At 39.9% G+C, this 13,323-nt stretch overlaps 1 long non-coding RNA gene across 3 annotated transcripts in view; it reads right to left on the bottom strand.

Moving 5' to 3' along the window:
- Positions 1 to 4,234: 4,234 nt before the first annotated feature.
- The window catches only part of LOC111262413 (uncharacterized), a 25,105-nt gene continuing 16,016 nt past the window's right edge, over positions 4,235 to 13,323 (bottom strand). For 2 of the 3 annotated variants that reach the window (XR_002681595.2, XR_002681594.2), the window contains exon 4: positions 4,426 to 4,952. This is a non-coding gene — a long non-coding RNA (uncharacterized LOC111262413). Of the gene's footprint in view, positions 4,343 to 4,425; positions 4,953 to 13,323 lie in introns of those variants that run through there. The other variant, XR_015311905.1, reaches the window with a different exon arrangement.

Genomic DNA, 13,323 nt, shown 5'->3' with positions numbered 1-13,323 from the left:
GAGTAAGTGCTAATTGAAAATCAGTGCCTAATAGTATTATTACGTGGAACGTTATTGAATATCGAAGCTCTGGAAGTTAACTCTTTGCAGGTGTACAAAAATTAAACCAAAAAACGAATAATGTAGCCGTAACTTGTCGTTCTAATAGCATCAGCAAGACGTAACTACTGAGCTGATAAGCCTAACAGGCTTTTTGTCTGACCAAAGACCTTGATGAATGCCGTATGCGCGGGTTGAGACGGCGCTGGCCTAAGAAATGGCCTATCGCTTTCATGGATTGGATTGAGCGGACTGGCTTCTGGCTTCTTTCATTTCCGGGCTTTGAAATCCAGGTGAAACGAAAACGGCGAAAGCCGACACTCGGCCTGAATCTGTTTAGGCTTTTGTCACACCGGCCAAACACCTGACGGAAACATGCCTACATTTCGGGTTGGGTGCAAAGCCGCAGATAACTGCAGAAGAACTGACATAGACATATAAGACAGTAACATACCCCTCTGTATTTTTCATAAATCATTTACGATTATATTTTTCCCAAGAGGTAAGTTTAGCGAGCTGCAGGTCTTATATTTAACTAATCATTCAATACTCTACCGTATGAGCACCGCTTGTCAATCTCTTGAAACCTAAAAGCCTACTATATATCACAGGTGGAATTGGATTTCTCAGGTTCATTTTCTGCGATTTCATTAAGGAGCACTTTCAACTGCGGGTTGAAATAAGTGACGGTCTATGATTTTATTAACATGTCATATAACGCATAACTATAATGAAGTTCGTCCGTTATGCGCTAGATGCTAAGCTAGCTGCTACTTGTTCGAGCTTTTCCAGACCGTGCACATGTTATACAGGTCATATTAGAGTAAAAAAATGACCAAAAGTATCTTACAAACAACTTCTTTTTTGTAAAATACCTTAGTCTCATACTTTCGTAGCTCTGCGTAGGGCCTAAATGGTACCTGTATAGTAAGCATCAAAGTAAAATGTTCTTACTGTATATTTTCTACACCGTACTTATTGGTTTGCTAATTGAGTTCCTTTTAAACGAAGCGGTTCTTGCGTCTCTTGAAGGAGGCACTTGCCTTCAGCTACTGAAGACAACAGCAACAAATCATACCAATTATGGTAGTGGTACGTTCTGGTTGAAATGTCGTTGTCAGCTTAGAGGACAGTTACGTTTCACGGTCTCATCAAGAAAATTAGAGCTGACTCCGTAAATCAGGTCCCCCCCCCCCCTAATTAGAACAACGCTTTTTCACGTGAACTTTTTCATAGGGGTATTTAATAGCATCATTAGTTTATGCCATTGTCAACCCCATTTTTGATTTTTCAACTTGAAACGATGTCTGACTAGTTTGAGATGAGTTCCTATAAAGAATTCCAATTAAGCTGATTAGAGTTTGACGACAAATACCCAGCTAACTTGTTTCATTAATGCGCTATACAAATCATTTTACAAACAAATTTCTATATCGCGTTCTTGTTTACGGGAAGATATTTTTGATGAGAGTGACACGTTACGAAAAAGCCGATACATGTAATCATTTCAAGTGGCTATTTCTATTTGGCCTATATTTCTTTACTGTCTTTACCTTTTTTAGTTGAAGACTTCTACTTGTTAACTAATATTTTTCTTCAGTGTGATTTTTTTGTCTACTTCAGCTTACATATTATCAGTTAACATTATTTAGATGCGAACTTATTTTCTATCGTACCTTTCTTGTTCCAGAACCTAGTTTGATATTCATTATATATATGAAGAGAGGCCAGATCTTGCATAATTATGAACCATAGCATCAGAGATCATGACATTGAACCTCAGAGTTACGATCATTTATAGCAGAGCTGCCTCAAAGACAGCAGATTGCCGGTTTCAATTCTTCCGGTCTAAAAATAAATTTCAGTTATGAAAAACCACGAGAGAATTGGAAGGTGAGATTGTTGAAAGTAATTACTGAAAGTGATCGAGAAATAATAACTGACGTTGCACTGCCGGATGCAAACTATAGCGTTGATAATAATCAATATAATTAATATAATATAATAATCGTTACAATTTCAAGTGTGATCCTATTGGCAACGGGATTGTAAAAACGGTGGTTCGGTCTTACATTTTTATGTGCTAAAAACTACACGAACTCTAAATATAGTGAAGTGAAAAAAATACGCTTCACGAGAAAGTTACAGCACGTATCGTAAGGCCGGCAGTGGGACGGCACCGTGCAGTTAACCGACCCACTCACATCCGTAAAAATATGCTTGTAGAACACCGTAAAAGTCTCTTAGCATGGTTTGTCTATATGATGGTATTATTCATCTTGCAAGCGCTGCATGAGAACGAGATGTACTTCACCTGATTTAATAGAATCCAACAGGAAGGCAATCGGAGGCCTAAAGCAGAATTTGATAATAATATTCAACACGCTCACCTCAACAGTAAGAGATATTTTCGAGCAAGACTATTTTTTATCCTGTTACGTGATTCGGTGTGCCATTATTGTACGGATCGACGAGTCATATTATCCAGTGTTTTTATGAACTTCTTTTGTTGATGCAGCATGTTAATGCAGCATGTATTTCAAGTTTCGGGTTCTTTTGTTTTGTGACGGCTTCGTCGCATAGCACGATATTTCTATTACGTTGCACGAAGCACGATGCATGTAGACCAAACATTTGGGCAGGTATTACCACGTATTTGCCTGTTTTTGTTCGGATTGAATCTGTCAGGCTGTGTCCATAGCCGTGGTCCTTCGGCATCCTAGGAAGTATCTGGCAACTCCCAACACAAAAGCCCACTAGCACTACTAGTTGCCAAGTTTTGGCCTACCGCACAGCCAATAAGTGATGGACGGACGAGGAGAAAAAGGAAAAGTGGAGAGTGTCTCGCTGTCAGCGACGACGTGTGACAGGGTGGAGTAGATTCAACAAGCGTCGGACCTTATCACCCCAACTGTCGTTTGTCAGGCCCCCTGTTTACCTTCATCTGGCTGAACTTACTGCACGACAAACTCTGGCTTCTGGTTACCTGGCATAGTTGTTCCTATTGACCACTAGAACCCTAAATATATTTTGCCAATCAAATCCCCTTCCGATGCTCACGTTATTACCAATAGTTACTCGTGAACATGCAATGAGACAACAGATGTCCTCCTTTTAGCCTGCGTTCATATTTGTGTGAATGCTGTCAGGATGCTGCAGGATAATTGTGGGAATGACTGAGACTTAGTGTCGGGGCTGTGGGGATGTCGTTTCTATGGGCTAGCACAGCTTTATTAAGGACAAAGAAGACATAATATAATGTAGCACAAATCTATGATATGGCAAATGCATTGTATTTTGCATTATTATTTTACTTTTATGGTACCTAATGAATGCTTACCAAGTTTGCAATAGGTCTCCCAAGGCTGATTGTTTGCACTCATGACCGTATGAAGTTACTAAACGCTTGTTTCAGTATGTTTCATTTCGAACGTGATGCCGTTCATAGCTCTTCCTATCTCTCATATAGTCATTTTAATTAAAATCCCTTAGTTTACAATCCTTTTTGGCCTATCTTTCGGTGGATTGTTATTATATTTTGGTTACTTAGTGGCTACATACGATGTAGACACAAGATAACCATCAGAAGACATTTCTAGTATGTCGACTTTAACAATCGATACTGTCCAGAACAACCTGTGTGTATCGTTGAAGTGACTGATCTGGCTTTCTGGTTATATCTGAGTTGAGTTAATCAGAGTAGGAAAAACTGAGCCACTTTTCAAGTTTACATTGAAACTAAGTCGCCTGTAACGTGCGTACGTGCAGCTAACGCCATTATATTGTATATATAATAGTGTGTATATGTAGCCCTGTCTACCAATTCGCTATAGCGCTAAAACTGAGCTCACAGAGAAGACACCATTAACGCAGTAGCTCATTAGAAGCCACATATTTTTTTGAAGACTTGCTTGAAGACAAGAATGCTTTTTTGTGACCTGAACTTTTGATTTGGGTGATCTACTATTCTATTCGGGACAATGATCTTACCAAAAGAGGGGTTTGGCAAATACACGATCGATCGGAGAGCACAATTAAACGTCGTTCGACTTTTTCTATTCAATCAACTATATAGGGTAATGTGCCTAGAGGAAAATTTCTCTAATTTTGCTGTTCCTGTTAAGGGAGTGTATCAGACAATTCTTTCTTCTTTTCTTCTTATGTTAATTTATTTTTTGCTTAATCCATTCTCAAATTCTGACAATGTGGCCCGATCTATTTTTAATACTGTTGTCGTTTCGTTCTGAACTCACAGAAGGTGTGGAGGCAGTGATTTAATTGGACCAACAACAGGCGCCGTCATCTGTAACATCGCATATATTTAACAGGCCGGTCCCGTTTATTACAGTCTGAACTTAACACGCAAAAAAACGAATAGTCCTATAGTATGATCAACGAACAGAATCATTTGATTCTACTAATTACTTCATTGATAACAGTTAGGAAGAAAATATAACATTTTATTACGAACGCCATACGTTACATAGATTAGTTTGAAAAAGTTGAGGCAACACGATTTGCCATATGAGTGTTAGAGCGGCAGTTGTATTAGGCTAGACATTTTTCCTCACTTCGGAAATCGTTAAAATAAGGTTAAACAATCATTGCCGTCATACCATCTATCCTTCGTGTAGCACATGAGTGTGTGGTACATTAACGAGCCGCTCCTCTGCACCATTTACTGGCGTGAACACTTGGTCCGCCATCATCTGCATAGCCGATCGCCCTATCCACAATGGCTTCGAGAGTCGGAGCTAGAGTTCCGTTAGATACGATAGCGCTTCTTAGTACGTAGTATATCGTTAGCGGGTTGTTTGAAAACCCTCACCTCAGGCTCGAGTGTCTGTTGTTATTCGAAAACGTCCCCTTGTACCGCATAGCGCCCTGAGCATATCGGGCCCAACTCATGGTAACTTCATCATTTAAAAACCAAACAACTAATGTTAGAAAGACGTCGCCGTTGATGGCTAGCCGTCTAAATTGAATTGAAAACGGCTTATGCCGACATCTTTTGGTAGCTGTACCCAAGGACTGTCGCCATCGTACGCCTACACGTGCAACAAACAATACAAGGGAATTCATAGCAAAGACTTTACTCTCGCCGCCCGCTGAATACGTCTGAATTTGGTTTCTATTTATTATACATGTGCATGAGTGCCTTTCCACAAAACAAAACCCTGGGACTCATAAGAGACATCGCAATGTTTAGTTGACTGGATGTTAGTATTTTTATGTTGCCTGATCTATCGATAATTCGAACGACCCTTCGACAGGAGTCAGTGAAAGGTCACGAGATGAAAAGCGTTCATCTTGTGAGCTTCAATTGGGATTACTAGCGACTTTCTCAGTGCCGAATCAAAGACAACTTATACCTACCTATTCGATGCATTTAGTAGACTGAGCCTTCACGGATCTAGGGCGCGGACATTTGTTTAGCTACGTATGCACGCTAGTTCTATAATAAAAACGATGTGTTCTCGCATAGTGCTTTTAGTGGAAAATAGCGCAGAGATTGCAAATAGCCATTGTTGCATACTTCTGATCGCACACACCTACACTCGATTAGTTAAAGAAGAGCAATATTCGCTATGTTCGAGAAATAGCCTTTCCACATCTGCTGTCTATTGGAATCAAATGAAGGCTTGACGATGATAGCCGAAACCCACATTCAGGCTACACAAAGTCGTACCGACAAAAACCTGTAGCCTTTCTTTGATAATTACGAGCTCCTGGGTTTCATTTCAGCTGACACCCCACAAGAATCCAAATTGGGAAAACAATTATTAAAATACTCCACACCGAAGTGTAGAGAAAGGACGACGACTAACGTAATAATATATTGTATACCGTATACACTGGTACGATGTACACAGGGGATAATGACGTCAGAAGTAGCTTCATCAGCGGTAAAGGCTTACAGTGCAGAAAAAAAATGTACTCAGACTATTTCGAAATGTACTTACAAATTTGTCGGATTCAGAACTAAGCCCTGCAAATTGACTAGGCGAGCAAATAAGTGTGGTAATAAAGTCTGATTCTGCTTACTTGTAGTGCAGTCACTCGAACGTGATTACGTAAACTCAGATCAAGTATGAATAGAAAGATACTATATAAGCGGAACGTTAACTAGGCTTTCGTAAACTTACATATTTATTTTACTAGTCAATTACTAACATACCCGTACCTAGATAAATGACTAAATGAGAATCCTTGCTTGACCGTCAGTAGCTAGAATATTTTAGTTTAAAGTTTTTGGGAACATTTTTAATCTTTACAAGAAAATATCTTTGAAGACCATGATTATGTTTCCACATGGCTATATATAACCTTAAACTACACAATCTATATGAGTAACAACAACAATAATAAAAAACACTAAATACAGTTATATATAATAAGCTTTAAATACAATTGTGTATAGCCTTGTTCAAAAGCTGAGTGCAATAACCGAGTCAGTCTCTATCCCGCCTAAAAACACTGCTCAGAAATGGAGCCAAAGAATAGATTGCGCGTATCAGAGAAACACTTGAGAGAGGTTAGACCATAAATGTAAGTGTGATTCAGCTCCAACAAACGAAGTAACGAAGGCAAACTATGCGAAACACACGCTGAATCATAGAAAGATAACTTAGTGGGTAGCGTGTTTGCCCGGTAATCTTAAGGGCACGTTGTGGTCTAGGTTCGAACGCGGGTTTTTTTGTTTGACCTCGTTCGATGCCGGGAGTTAGCCGTCTATATGATGGAATACCCAATGGCGACACCAAACATTAAACGCGAAACACAAAGGTTGGATTAAGAGACAATATAAGTCAACAGCTCCTTAAAGCACTCCTACTCGACGTCGCCGTGTTCTCTTGTAGGAGAAGCAAGGGGCTTCTTAACTCACCGCGTTGCTTATGATTTCATTAGTTTGGCATGATAACAGCACAATATAGCAACTATGTCAGATTCATCTCTAAGGGAAAACTGCTTTTGTTAAGCCTTCTTCACGTATCTACACAAGACGTATAAGAATCTCTCTGATATAAAAAAATTGGGCCGGCTTTCATCCAGACCTGCCCAATCAGTTTGCAACACTAAGGTTATTTTGTAACTAGATATCCTTGTGTCCTTCTGCCTTAACTCTCCCGCCTTTTTTCGCGAACGCAATTCGATCCCTGCTAAGCTGACACGTGAAAACCTGAAACGCTGTAATAGGTTACAGAATTTGATCTCATCCGTTCGGCGATTCACCACCAGTATATCATTAGGAACGATGGAGACGAGGTTTGTCCTGTTTGCAATAGAAATATTCATGCATGCATATACTCCGGCGACCATATGTTCATTTGTATTACTCAATAATCGTACTATTGCTATAGAACCCACATTAGACGCTAGCAATGCGACATCCTAGACATATTTGTAGATATTGAAGGTGCTATGATATGACACACGAATGATAAAGCCCTTTGCTATTTTCTTGGCTAGCTGAGATTTATCTATAATAAAGTCGAAATGTTTTTTGTTCTTGTACCATATTGAGGCCCAATATCGGTACAAAGTATTTCGAATCGCGTCAACGAAGTATACGGCTTATGTATATGTGTATGCATCAAATCTGCACGCTAAGCTGATCTCAACATTAACCTTTGATGAAGGAAGTTTAAAAGGTCTATCCTCACCCCCAGAAGCTCCCCTTTTCCTTGGGAGGTTTTTATCAGTGAGCACTTCATTTAATAAGTCTACCTTTCGAGATCTGTTTGTTGCCACGCTAAAACCCAGTCATGAATCATAATTAAATCGTATTATGTATATTTTGAAGATACCAAGCTACGTGGTGGTACCTAATGATTTGCTAGAGATCAAACTGCGCAAACTAGTTTCTGTGTACTTAGAGGACGATTGCATAGCTTTGTCCCATCTTCGTTGCTTTATCCTAACCAGGGTGAAGTGGCGCAAAGTTTTTAAGTGTAGGACATGTATAGGTTAGGCCCTCGGGCTGCTGTGGACGCAGTTCCTATTATTCCTGTTTAGCAAGATTAAAAAGTTTGAGTTAGAAAGTTGGGCAGTCGGTGGCTTATAATGCCTTTGAACCATGAATTTCCTTGTAATACTTGCCCTCATCATGCTGAGCAAATAAGACGATACCTAAACGTGACACAATGATGTACTGAAAACGTGCCTAACCAGAGGACAAACTGATTCTATGAAAATTAAGCTGGCAAGAACAAAGTCTTTTGAAAAACTTTGCATGAAGCCCACAAGCGAAATATAGGGAAATGAATTTATTTCTCTCAATTATGTAGCTTTGTCCCTAAATTTTAAAAAACGGAAAACATATGGAAGACTGTTAAGATTGGACCATGGGTTTTGTAGACATAGGACAAGAGCGAACTTAGACCATCTGAAAGAATATTGCATCTCAGCTGAAGGTCCTACCATTTTTTCAAGTTCGGCTCCGTAGCAACTCCGCTGTAGCGGCGCTTCCTCTACTTAATAGAAAATGAAAACTGTATAATTAAGAATAAGACCAGCTCAATGTTAATGTCCCTATCAAACATTTTCTAACTTCCTTCACCAATGTGTACAAGTTCCTTTTGTATCATTTACCCAAGCGGTAAGGGAGACAACGAACATGTATGAAGCAACTGAGTCTATAGCTTATGGCTGAATCCGTACTGGAGTGAACAATCCTTGTTGGCTGCGATTGCAAATCTTCTATATATATATATATATATATAGGTTTCATATAGGCCTATACCTTGTCGTCAAACTAAGTACTTTAGCACCCTCTGAATCTTATCAGGAAAGCGGCCGCCGGATTTGATTCAGAGATTTACCCTGTGTCAGTGTATACAGGGAGATTGAGATATCTCCCATCAGTCTTAGAGAATTTTTTTACTTCGCTTAGCCTATTCCTTCAACCAATCACATCCTGCCGGGCACCTTATACCCTAACCAACCATACGCAGGCACATTTTCCTCATATTTGAAAGTCACTTTCAGATCATCGGTTCGGTTGTCGTGTGTCTGCTACGAGCCACAATATGCTTCTTGATCAACCGGAATAAATGCTACCTTCAATAGATTTAGTTTGGAGCGTTTCGTTGAAAGAAATCATCTGCCAGAGTAACTTCATCCAGTAGCATACTGCCAATAAAACATCTGTTTTATAAATCACTCATTTTGTTTACGTTTTCGTGTCTTTCCACTCTTGGCTTGCAGTTAATTCAGCATTACATACATTTATCACTTTAGCAAATTGACTGTTCTCTAAAATTGTATTCGTACGAAATGATAAGGAAACACACATGTAATAGCATCAAAGCAATTGGAACAGGCACAAATTAGACGGCAGCTCAGAGTCGGTGTGTCCTCGACTTCTTTTCCTCAGTTTGAATTCTTTGTGGATGAACGAACGAGCGCAACATAGGTAATCATTATAAATGACTTGATCTTCTTGTTCTTCTAGCTTGATAAAATGCTTTCCGACGCCGCTGCGACAACAGAATAGCGGGAATTGTTCTAAGGGTACTACTTCACATTCTGATCGGTCAGGCCAGTGGTACGACGACGGCTTGTGAAAAATCGATCCAATTATCGAAATTGTTTGTTTTACAAGTATCTTTATCTGTAGATTTAATAAGTATCTTTTTTCCAATGGGTTTAAAACCATTCTTTTTATTCATCTTACGCACTACGCTTTGCAACAGAACACTGTCGTCAGCCAAGGCGGTATTTACCTAAAAGGAAAAATCTTGACTTTGATGTAGAACTATCTAATTTGGATAGGCCTTCGTCAGACGCATCCAGTCAGTACCAAATTCTTACTAGACACTTTTTATTGTGGAGTGGTTCCTGCCAAATTCGGATCCTGCCTATGTATAAGACATCTAAAAAGCATCATGGTGACTACCTTTCACATCGCTGTGCTTGGTATTGTCAGCTTGTGCATTGTCCTTAAATTCGTAATTGCCAAACTAAAGGGTGGACCGATACCACTTATACTTGTAAATAACACGTGTCTTGAAATCATATTAACGTTGATGTGTTACCTGTTGTGTACTTAATAGTTGAATCAGTGTTTTTCTCTGATTAAGTAAGCTCCAGCAGGAAGGCTCATGTGCAACATCCAATGAGTCCTCTTGAAAAACATTCATCGTTTTCATCACTTTTATGTGTTTATCTTGTTGTCAGCACCGCCTGTGTATAGAAAAATTCGCCTATATATACACATACATTCACCGGCTAACCAAGTAGCGTCACCTCAAAGCTTCACAACTAGTCGAATTTCATTAAAGATGTCTCCGCATCGAAACGAAATATGTGTGGTTTTCGTTCATATAAAATCTACCTATTATTTAGTATACTATCTAATGATAGCACATGTGGCAACACTATGTCTAAAAAAAACGTTTTCGACGCTGCTGTGAAAGAGAAATCGTTTACAGTGAGGTATGGCACAATGCCTATCCAAAATAACGTGTATGAACGTTTGAGCCATCACGCACAGTTCGTGTTCCGCACATGGGAAGACATAGATCATTCGAAATGTATTATAGCGATTATAGTTACTCTCATCTATTCGATTCTGAAATGAAGTTTATGAATTTTTACGCTTTTGTGACCACACATAATTCACAACGAGATTACGAAGAAACTTCACAGAAGAGAAGCGGACTCTAATAGCCGGCGTCCATCGAGGAGATAATTTGCTAAATGGGTTGAAATATCGAAGTGTGCAGTTGATCATGTAGCTCAGAAAGTGAAAGGCTGGATGCCCCTGAAGAATAAAGGAAACAATGATCGAAAATAGTGCACGACGCAACGAAGGAACAGGACCGTTTTAATTAGATAACGGTTTTTGAACTTCCTCGGAGACTGGCAAAACGCATAGTCGCTATGTCTGTGAAGACCCTCTGACGTCGTATCACAACGAATAATTTTAGCTGTCATAAACCAACCAAAAAGAATCTGATAGACTATGCGCGTTTTAAATGAGGTGAACACTTTCAAAGATGGAGAGTCGGAGAGTGGAAAAGCCTGCTTTTCCTGATGAACCGCGCTACCAAATTTTGAATAGTAACGCTCAACACGCCTATAGGCGTTCCGGGGAAGCGTTCCACGAGCCCTGTGTTATTCAGCCGGTCAAACACCCAAAACGAAAGAATAATGGTTTAGGCTGTGATTGTGTAAAAGCCTTGCCTTTCGCTTACGGAACTGTGAAGAAATGACTATACAGTGAGGTAGTTGAGTGAGGCGAAAATGCTGCCCAAATACGAGAATGATGTCCGGGTGGGAACAAATGTTCATGGATGGCAAGTGTCTATGCCATATGACAAAATGTCTCAGAGCTGTTTATCGCCAGTGGTGTTGAGTTTCTCTCATGGCCTGAAAATTCTCCCGACCTGAATCCGCTCAGAAATGTATTGCGTGTGGCATTACATCGAAGGGCGAGACGGAACCGAACAGGATATCATTAACGTCTCACAACTCAAGAATATAGCGCTCCAAGTGGAAGTTCAGGACCCGGGCGCTAAGGCGTCGATACCAAAATGCATTCGGAACGTGCCAAACCGAATCACTACTGCAGAAGTGATCGCAGCCAAGGATGAACAACCTAATACTAACCTTAGCAAGTACATTCTCTTTTACTGAAGTTTGAAAATACTTCACTAGCGATACTGTCGTGACGTGCACTATCATTGGAGAGCGAAGTGAGGCAGCTTTTACAAAAAAAAAACGCACGCAGAAATTGAATTCGGATACGGAGCTATCCTCGGTCAATATATGCATGTACTTCCGTATGTGAAACCACTAGGTGGTTTTACTTGATTGAGCAATGTCTGTGTATGACTGAAAAGAATCCGGCATCAATTCCCATAGAGCCCCCTGGGGATCTCTCGCAGAAGTCAGTGCAAATTACGTATGTCCGTTGTACCTCTCTGGATATACGTCCCCGTATTTATGGAACTAATTTTGTACATTTGGACCCCTCTGAGGTGTTTAAAGTGCTACGCTTTTCAAGGCTTGAACTTTTCCTGAGGATACTCATGTGCAGATCTGCTCGTTTATAATTAACAATGCGGCACAGTTCGCTGTTGGTTCGGTACACGATAACTTGGCCATTGGAATATGAGAAATTCGGCATAACTGTTACACATAATACAGCAAGTTTCCGGAAGTAGACGATCCGGAGAAACCCTCATCCTGTGTTCGGTCAACGGTTTCTGCACACCGTACGCCTTTTCTATTGACACTACGGAAAATTACTGACAAAGAAGTTTTATTTCAGGTTGCTTATTGTGGCCGGTATCATTCTGTGCCTCGTCTTCGCGGGGATATAGTTTAAAAACTATAGAAGGGCTTTTCTTGTAGAATGCTAAGTGAAGCTTAGATATTCGTGGCGACAAAGGGCAAGCGATGCGCAAGTTACTACCCAGAGAGGATTTCATGTTCTTGTACGGTGTTGTGTGTGAAATTCTATCTAGGTTTCCGTAGCTATTAAGCTGTAGAGAACCAACTAGGGCAATATTAACGAAGGACAACATAAAGTACTGGATCCAGACAGGCCAGGACGAAGAGCCATTGTGAATGTGAGGGATACAAAGCTGAGATGCTTGCTGCGTAAACGACCGCTGTGCACTGAAACTAGTTTTATATTCCCATTTGCTTTCGGCTGCCGCTTTTTTTTAACCTACCTAATTGTCGCTTTAGTATCCGAACTTTTCATTTGCATTTCTTACTTATACTCTATATTTATACAAGGTGAGACATTTCATTCCTACAAACTTTGGTGAGTTGTCTACCATAGCAAGCATGTGCGCATTCGTTACTCTTGGTACCAGAGAGCCAGTTCTTCTCTAGAAGTACCATAATGCGCTGTTTTCGGAAGTAGGATGAAAATCAGCTATTACCTAACGTGTTTATGACAGATGAGCCCCATGGAAATTATAAACTTCTTTTTATGTCCGAAATCAACAATTGACGTTATTGCGAGACCCCCTGAGAGATCTGAAAATATTTTTAGAAGGCGAACCGGAAAATTTTCTATAGAGGGTAGATTTAAAGAGATCGAAAATTTATCAATAAAAATCTAAGAAGCTATTTTTATACAGTAGCTAACGGCTGTTTTCAACAGTAGATTGTTCGCATACATTTTAACGGTTAGTATTTTAAAGGCTTTCTGCGCTTTTTGAACGTATTGACCTTGTATTTTTCGGATTTTTAGCCTGCCATCAGCCTCAAATTAATTTCGCCGAAGCTCTTTGCATGTGGTGTATTTGTAACATTTTATCGATT

Source organism: Varroa jacobsoni, unplaced genomic scaffold (assembly GCF_002532875.2).
Source record: "Varroa jacobsoni isolate VJ856 unplaced genomic scaffold, vjacob_1.0 scaffold_660, whole genome shotgun sequence".
In the NCBI taxonomy this organism is placed as follows: domain Eukaryota; kingdom Metazoa; phylum Arthropoda; class Arachnida; order Mesostigmata; family Varroidae; genus Varroa; species Varroa jacobsoni.
This window is presented reverse-complemented; position numbering and strand designations above follow the sequence as displayed.